The sequence below is a fragment of the Oryx dammah genome, unplaced genomic scaffold, assembly GCF_014754425.2.
Source record: "Oryx dammah isolate SB20612 unplaced genomic scaffold, SCBI_Odam_1.1 HiC_scaffold_22, whole genome shotgun sequence".
NCBI classification, from domain to species: domain Eukaryota; kingdom Metazoa; phylum Chordata; class Mammalia; order Artiodactyla; family Bovidae; genus Oryx; species Oryx dammah.
In genome coordinates, this window is record NW_024070206.1 from 814656 (window position 1) to 823782 (window position 9127).

A 9127-nucleotide genomic window follows, 5' to 3' on the forward strand; every position below is an offset into this window, starting at 1 on the left:
AAAATAAAAGAGTTTTCACAGCAATAAAACAATCGATGTTAGGTCACAATATAACTATATCATACAGTGACTAAGTCCTTTTCAGTATGGTATACAAACCGTATTTTACTGACTTATATTCACAACTGCAAGAGATAATTTGTTCTGTAGTAAAATAATGGAATACTATATAGTAGTGAAAATGAAGAACTACATGTATCAATAGGATGAATCTAAAAAATATGATACTAATAAGAGAATCCAGGTAACAGGATACACTGCACGATTCCGTAATTACAGAGGCCAGAATCAGGCAAAACTAATCTGCAATATTAAAAGTCAGGGAAGGGAGGCAGTGTCTACAAGATAGCTTCTAATTTTTCCAGTATGATACCATTCTGGTTCTTAATCTGGGTACTGGTCACATGAGTGTGTTCACTTTGAGAAAATTTATCAAGTACTATACTTGCAGTAGAAGGAAATGGGCTACTCACTCCAGTACTCTTGTCTGGAGAACTCTACGGACAGAGAATCTGGTAGGCTACAGTCCATGGGGTTGCAAAGAATTGGACACGAGTGAGCAACTGACACTTTCATACTTATGGTCCCATTTCTGTATTTATATTATACTTTAATAAAATTTACATGGAAACATATATTAATATATGCTATCAGTAACCCAAATGATTGTGTGAACAGCAGCCAAACTATGAAGAATGTTTTTATACTTGAGATAACTACTGCTACTGCTAAGTCGCTTCAGTCGTGTCCGACTCTGCGACCCCATAGACGGAAGCCCACCAGATCCCGCCCATCCCTGGGATTCTTCAGGCAAGAACACTGGAGTGGGTTGCCATTTCCTTCTCCAATAACTAAAATTGTCAAAAACTATAATACTTCCTTAGTTACTGGGAAACACAGATAAAAGCAAAATGCAAAGCTGGAGAACTGAAAGAGAATCCTTGCTGGGATCAGGCTCCCAGTCACTGAAAAGGGAAGCAAAGGGCGGAGCAGGACCTGGGCAGACAGACAACCCTCCTGCGTCCCGGTGATCTCCAGCACGGGCGCGCTGCTGTGGGGCCACAGTGACCGAGCACAGAGACTGTCCAGCCCACAGGACCCACCTGCCACGGTCACCAAGGCCAAGGCTGCCTTGTTCCCCAGCCCCTACCTGGAACGAACCACTCTGTCAATGAATCAACTTTCTCTCATTTCAAAACCACCCAGGTTTGACACATTCTGCATTCAATTCGGGACTATTTTACCATACCTTAGTTAAAAAAAGAATAAAATCTTCCTTAAAAAGAAAGACTCTGGAATAACAGGTACAGATATTTTTAATCGAGGATAAAAAGAAGGTTCTGTATTCAGGAGTCACCACCAAGACTGTCGTTCCAAGCTTTCAATCCACTAATTCAATACTCTCTGATCTTGTAGCCCCCACACTTACTTACACACACACATGCACACACACACACACACACACACAACTCCACAACATAGCTAAGGAAAAGCAGCTTCCCCCAAATAGAACATTTTCCATTAAAGAAACACGTATTCCGTTGACATTTAAAAAAAGAAAAAAAAGGAAGTTAGAAAAGGGCTGTACAGACCATAAATAGTCATGGGAAATTACAGTCGTGTGTGCTACAGAGAAGAAAATAAAGGTCATTCACGCAGTTTCTGAAATGGTTTTGAACTAGGAAGGAAACCCATTCCAGCGCCATAGTTCTTTAAAGCACTTTTATGACTTTCATTTTATCACCTGACTTAAATACCCTGTTAGGATTTCTCCAGTGTAGAATTATAAAACATTAAAATGCATTGCCCTAAAACATTTTGGAATAGGGCCAACTAAGAAACTCTGACAATCTCATTAAGACACAATTCTCTAGGAACTATGTAGTTATAAACCCATGAAAGGAAAAGAAATTAACCCATGAATATTTGCATTATTTTTAGGCCAGGAAAAAAAAGAAGGAAATTTGTTTTGAAAAAGGGAAAAAGATTGACTAGTGAATGCTCACCTAGAAAACTGCTAAAGGAATTTAAAAACTCCTTACAACACGGAAGTGATTTCCAGAAAGACTTGTCTATTCATCTTGTTGAAATTTGCCTGTATTGAAGCTTATACACTCTTCATGGGAAACTGAGTGGGGGGATCCCACATGCCACCCCTCCAGGAAATAAAACTAAGTTGAAACTACATGGCTGGTTTCGAAAGATTGAGTTTGAACTGAATCAAGCCTGACTGAATCATCTTGTTAGTTAATGGTCACAGAGCAAACAACTGGCCTAAAAGCATTTCTGATTATAATCGTCTCAGGGAAATTAAATTCAATGCCCGCCCTTCAAGAAATAAACACGCCTGTCACACAGCCACACATTTCAGCAGAAGGCAGATCAAGCTGGTTTAATCATCTACGTGTTACATCCATCAAAGTGAGCAACTGCTTTAATTCTGTAAAATGTCTCCAATCCGGATAACAGTTTTACTCAATAAATAGGGTGTAAAACCCTACCCTCCTCTGCTTTCAAAACCTTCCAGAGAGTTAAATTCCTAAAGCACTGAGTTAGGTATCAACTCCGTATGGTATGGGAGAACGTCCTCAAGCTTCTCCCTTGTAGATTTTTGCAGTAACTACATAAAAGAATTGTTTAATACGCCATGAAGACTTTGATCCATGGAACCCTCTTCACAACCCAACCCTCTCATAAAGACCAGAGGAAAGCAGTTGCATCTCATCGCCGTCTTTCGGTAAAGTGCTCTGTAGAGACCGTAGCTCTTTCCTATTTCCTGTTTCATCTGATCCCCCCACCATCCAAAGATGCCCCCGCTCCATTTCACAGAAGGCAAACTGAAGCTGAGAAAAGTCAAATTACTTGGCTGCTGTTAAATAGTAATTAGTGGCTGTGTGTGTGCACACGTGGGCTCAGCCATGTCCAACTCTCTTCGACCCCATGGACTGTAGCCTGCCAAGCTCCTCTGTCCATGGGATTCTCCAGGCAAGAATACTAGAGTGGGTTGCCATTCCCTTCTCCAGGGGATCTTCTCAACCCAGGATCTTTGCTATTTTCAGCCACCAGGAAAGCTCTGAAAGACCGGTGTGTCTTTCGTCTCCTGCACTGGCCAGCAGGTTCTTTGACACTAACGCCACTTGGGAAATTAGTGGCAGAGTCAGAAATAAACTCGGATCTCACTGGTCTTAAAAACCCCACTATGTGAAAGGGGTAGTGTTCAGTCGCTCAGTCGTGTATGACTCTGCAACCCCACGGACTGCAGCCTGCCAGGCTCCTCTGTCCATGGGATTTGCCAGGCAAGAAGAGTGGAGTGGGTACTCATTCCCTTCTCCAAGGGATCTTTCCGACCCAGAGATCTTTGCCATCTGAGCCACGAGGGAAGCCCCAAGAAAGCCCATGATTACTTAATACAATTCTCCAAAATGTAACTGAAACATAATAAAGCATTTTCCTGAGGACATTTTCATATCGTCTTCCCCCAGAACCCTGGAGGCCACGCAGAGCACCTGCTGGGCAGTGTGAAGACCACACACACTTCCAACTCCATCCCTAAAATAACGGAACACGCAGCAGAGCATGCAAACCTTCCTCAGCAGAGAGTGTGACGCTGTAGAGAAGGACACTCACACAGGATTCCTGCCCTGAAGCATCTGGAGAGCTGCCCACGGCGGCAGGGGGACAAATCCCTCTGTTCTTCCCCGGCACATTCTGTCTGTCTGTTCTGGCTCCTCCAGGGTTTTCTGTTTTGCTTCTGGTTTTCTTTTTTCCCCCAGCAATTCCCAGCACACCCTTAAATTTTACAGCCAAATTCTGTCCTGGAAGCGAAGCACAGGATCGGTGCCGCCACAGATCCATGTATTTGCAGGCAGACCAGCTATTCTGCACTGGAATTATTTTTCATGCAGATAGGTACTGTGACTTGTGTTCTATTAAAAATGAAAAAGCTTAAGACCCCTAAATGCAGTGAAATCCTTTAACTTTTATACAACCCCCTGATTTCTGGCCCTCAAAATCCTTAAGAGGTGTCAAACAAAATGCTCTAAATTACTTCTGATGTGTCTACAACACACAGTGCTTTTACAACTTCATCTATCTTCAAAAGACTGGTAGCTCTTAAAGCAGGGACTTCCAAACTTTCACTAGTGGCAACTAAGAGTACAACATGCGTTTTACATGACCACCCAGTGAAGATGCAAAATACACACAGAGAAACAAAAGTTTCTTGCAACAGTATTTAACCTTACTCTGTCTTACACTGATATTTTCTATCCCATTTTTTAAGTGCTGGTAGAAACCCACTAAATTACTACATCCCCACTTTCCAGTTTGAAAAAAGGATGCCTATTATTCATTGTACAGCAACACCCCTTAATAGTGAGACTGCATGGGAAGAGAAAGTACATACGTACAGCCTAACAGAATGCACACATTATTTGGCAAGGTCTGAAAACATGCCTGGCTTGGTCAATAAAGATCATAAGCCTTTGGAGCGAGGGAACAAAGGTCATACAGACGGAAGACTTGCTGAACAAGAACTCAAAAAGGATTAACTTTAAAAGTTAAGCGTAATTATACTACGAACTAACATTGAGGCGACACTGTAAGCTAATCTGCAGACCTTCCCCTGATTCAGCCAGTCATCCCACAAGTGTCCTCTCTCGCGCCCAGAAGCCAACTGAGGACTGCACATTCCATTTCCTTATCGTGCCTCATACGTCTCCTCTAATCAGTGTAATTTGTTTCAAATGACCTTGACACTTTAAAAAAGTACATTTTGTGGAATGTCTCTCAATTTAGATTTTTTGATGTTTTATCATTCCACAAAAGTGATGTTCTCATTCCGGAAGGTCTGTGATTCTCAACTTTACCTCCCAGATATTCTTATTAATTAGGTCAGGGTAAAGGTTTCAGTGGAGTAGGGCATGGCAATCCACTCTAGTATTCTTGCCTGGAGAATCCCCTTGGACAGAGGAACCTGGCGGGCTGCAGTGGTCCATGGGGCTGCAAAGAGTTGGGCGTGCTGAATGACGAAACACAGCACACAAGGCTTCAAAAATCTATACAGAATTAAGAGTCCTGATGACTGGCCAAGTTGAGTCAGTAGAAATGAGAAAATGGCCAGAAAAACGCACGTTCAGTAGGAAATCTAGGGCATCTAGGGCAGACACTGTCTTATCTCACTATGGCTACCAAAACATCAGAACTTCACAAGAGAGCTCTCTTCCCTCAGGACAAATGATGCAGGCAATCTAGCTCTTCAAAATGTCAGAAATTTTCTATCTTTGCCAAGAGGGACCAGTTGTCATGGTCAATTGATCACGCCTTCCCAAATCTTCTATTCCCTTTTAGTCCCTTTGATATTTACACCCATTCTGTCTGAGTCACTAAAACTTATGGTCTGTAATGTGACTAATATTCTGGGGATGTTTTAATAACCACCACATACTTCATTTGTACATACACTCTCTCCTCCTTCCCATCCCCTGAAAATACCTTGTTTTGCTCCAACCAGGGGAAAAAAGCAGACCCTAATCTCCACTTATCACAGGAATCTGTAACTCTCCTATGAAGGGCCCTTTGTTAATTAGACTTATCTCATCAGCAGCAGTTCTCTGGCCACAACATAAGAGCGCAAATGCAAAATGGCCCAGGAACCAGCCTCCACCAAGCTCTCAGGAGCAGCAGCAGGACGGTGGCACCTCAGCCATCCAGCCCGGTGACCCACGGGGATATCACTCCACTCCCGTCCATCTGCTGAAGAACACGGATTATCTGAAACTCTTTTGGGGGTTTCCATCAAGAAAATTCTCAACTTCAGTAAGATGGGAGGACTAGGCCAGTTAAGATCCGGATTAGAATATCTGCCAGTTTCCCTCACAGAACCAAGTCCTGTCTTGATCACAAGATACAAAATCACAGTCCATTTATTGGCAAATATGGTCTAACATACTTCACATCTGTCTATAGTTATTGAGCTGCAAGTCAAAAGACACAACATTCAAAGAAAAACATGGAGAGTAAACTCATAAACTTAAACTGCTAATTCAAGTTATAAGAGTTTTTTTTTTTTTTTTTACTTTACAATTCTGTATTGGTTTTGCCATACATTGACATGAATCCACCACGGGTGTACATGTGTTCCCAAACATGAACCCCCCTCCCACCCCCCCTCCCCACAACATCTCTCTGGGTCATCCCCGTGTACCAGCCCCAAGCATGCCATATCCTGCATCGGACATAGACTGGCAATTCGATTCTTACATGATATTATACATGTTTCAGTGCCATTCTCCCAAATCATCTCACCCTCTCCCTCTCCCACTGAGTCCAAAAGTCCGCTATACACATCTGTGTCTGTTTTGCTGTCCTGCATACAGGGTCATCATTGCCATCTTTCTAAATTCCATATATATGTGTTAGTATACTGTATTGGTGTTTTTCTTTCTGGCTTACTTCACTCTGTATAATCGGCTCCAGTTTCATCCATCTCATCAGAACTGATTCAACTGTATTCTTTTTAACAGCTGAGTAATACTCCATTGTGTATATGTACCACAGCTTTCTTATCCATTCATCTGCTGATGGACATCTAGGTTGTTTCCATGTCCTGACTATTATAAACAGTGCTGCGATGAACATTGGGGTACATGTGTCTCTTTCAATTCTGGTTTCCTCGGTGTGTATGCCCAGCAGTGGGATTGCTGGGTCATAAGGCAGTTCTATTTGCAATTTTTTAAGGGATCTCCACACTGTTCTCCATAGTGGCTGTACTAGTTTGCATTCCCACCAACAGTGTAGGAGGGTTCCCTTCTCTCCACACCCTCTCCAGCATTTATTGCTTGCAGATTTTTGGATCGCAGACATTTTGACTGGTGTGAAGTGGTACCTCATTGTGGTTTTGATTTGCATTTCTCTAATAATGAGTGATGTTGAGCATCTTTTCAAGTCATAAGAATTTTAATACAATCAGTCTGAAGGTGCTCTGGAGCCACAGCTGCTGAGCTGGCGTGCCCTAGACCCGTGCTCTGCAACGGGGGACCCACAGCACCGAGAAGCCATTCACCGCAGCCAAGAGCATCCTCCGCTCCCCAAACCAGGGGAGAGCCCCAGCAGCAGCGAAGACCCAGCATGGCCAAAAACAAATAATAGTATGGCGGGAAAAACTGGCCTGAAATTCTCAGAGGAAGCCGAGGATATCATTGCAAGTCATTTAATTTAGATTCCTCTCTCTTCTCCAGTTAACTGCTACCAGGTCAAGCAGATCAAAAGACACCATCCCAAAGCTGTAATATCTCACAGACAATATTATGCAATTAAAACCATGACACTGTGTTTTAGCAGCAAGATTCAGAGCTAAAGAAATCTCCCTAGAAAGAGAGTTCAACCTTTTGCTCTCTCCAATAAAACATGTTTTTCTGACTCCTCATGAAGCTTCCAAGCACAAGTTCTATTTAGAGGACAAACTAAACCATTTTTAACTTATGAAGACTTACATATCCAGGCCTTTTCCTCAGTTACATAACCACAGAACTGGTAACAATAATTTATTACCAGGAAAAAAGAGAGAAAGAAAAAGTGAGCATCTACATGTATTTTTCAAGATTTGTACTAGGAAGCAAACTGAATGGAAGGAGAACTGAAGCGGTTTCATCGCTGCCTGGAGCCATCTGCCAGGTACAAAGCTCTGCATATACAACAGAACGCTGCTCTTCATACCAGAGCCTAAATGAAAACCAACCCCAGCGTTTACAGTCTTCTTTTCCCTCTAACCCCACGTTTTATTAGTTTATTGTGCAGCTATTTTAAGCTCGGTGTTAGGCTGTAAGTACCTTGAGGATTAGTCATTTTTCAATTTCCGGCAGCACCCAGCCCAGTGACATAAACCGACAAGGTCAGTAAGACACCAGTCATCCTGAACCAAGTAAATTAAAACAAATCACAGCTGAAACCACCTGCAAGGGGCTTGTGATGATTGTCTCCTAGAAAACCCTCTTTTAATACTTTAAGCTCCGTTTCTTCAGGTTGACCTACTCCCAACAATGTCGGTAGTAGTTTACTCCTTCCCTTTAAACTAATCAAGCCAAATATACTCTATCCCTACATTTTCCTGAATGTAAATTATGCCTCAACGTAAAATCTTAATTAATCTCAATTAAAAAATCTTAAAGTAGATAGATAAAACCTCAATTACTTAGGTTTTGGAAATGGGATAAGTAAAGTATTAACCCTTGAACATGCAGTAAATAGTATGGTACAATAGAGGGAATAAAATCCGTGTTTTCATCATAACTTTGTACAGCATGTCATCTACAAAAATTAATTGAATCACTATGCTGTTGTACACCTTAAGCTAATATAATATTGTAAGTCAACCATGTTTCAATTTTTAAAAGTTCTGTTTTTCTTGTCTTTCAACAAGTGAGATAATACAAGAACGTTGTTCAAAAAAGATCTCATCGACTTAACCCACCCTTTTCATAAGCCAGTCTGCCCCAGAGACTCAGACCTCCCGGACTTGCTGACTGAGTGAGGACCACAAGGTCAGTGGCAACAGGAGCCTGGAGACGCAGCTATCGCACTCGGAACTCGAGGGCAGCATGCCTCCTGGGGCATTTCTCACTTCGGCCCCTTTGGGTCATTTGCTTCTCTCTCGCAGGACAGAAGCAGGACGCCTGCCGTTCCCAGTTCCCTCGGCCCCTTACTCCAGAGCACTCCCGGGCTACAGCCGCATCGAACATGGCCTGCCCTCCTCCCAAGACCCGCAGAGGCTGCCTACATCCCCGAGACAGCGCTGACTTTTCAAAACAAAGCTGGCCCTGGACAGGCCTGTGGATTCAGACAAAGGCGTTTCTGCCCAAACGCCTTTAGTTCTCACCTGTAGGCTCGGCTTCCTCTGCCCCTCTGGGTAGCAGGGTCCTCCTTCAGAGGCTTGATTCGGGTCCTAAGGTTTTCACACTGTGTAACTAGAAATATTCCAGCTCATACAGTCAGCCCTGTGCATTTGGGACTTTACAGCCTAGGCAACACGGGGGACCAATGGAGGGCCACGAGGCAACAGTCCTCGCGGCAGTTCCCGCCCCCAGGGGCCAGGAGGGCGGCCTATGGAACAAGCTCGTTAAAGCTGCCC

The 9127-nt window shown here is 43.1% G+C and overlaps 1 protein-coding gene across 1 annotated transcript in view; it reads right to left on the reverse strand.

Annotated features, from left to right (window-relative positions):
- The window catches only part of PHLPP1 (PH domain and leucine rich repeat protein phosphatase 1), a gene marked incomplete at its 5' end in the record, with an annotated part of 232168 nt that overhangs the window by 31003 nt on the left and 192038 nt on the right, over positions 1–9127 (reverse strand). The window lies entirely within an intron of this gene.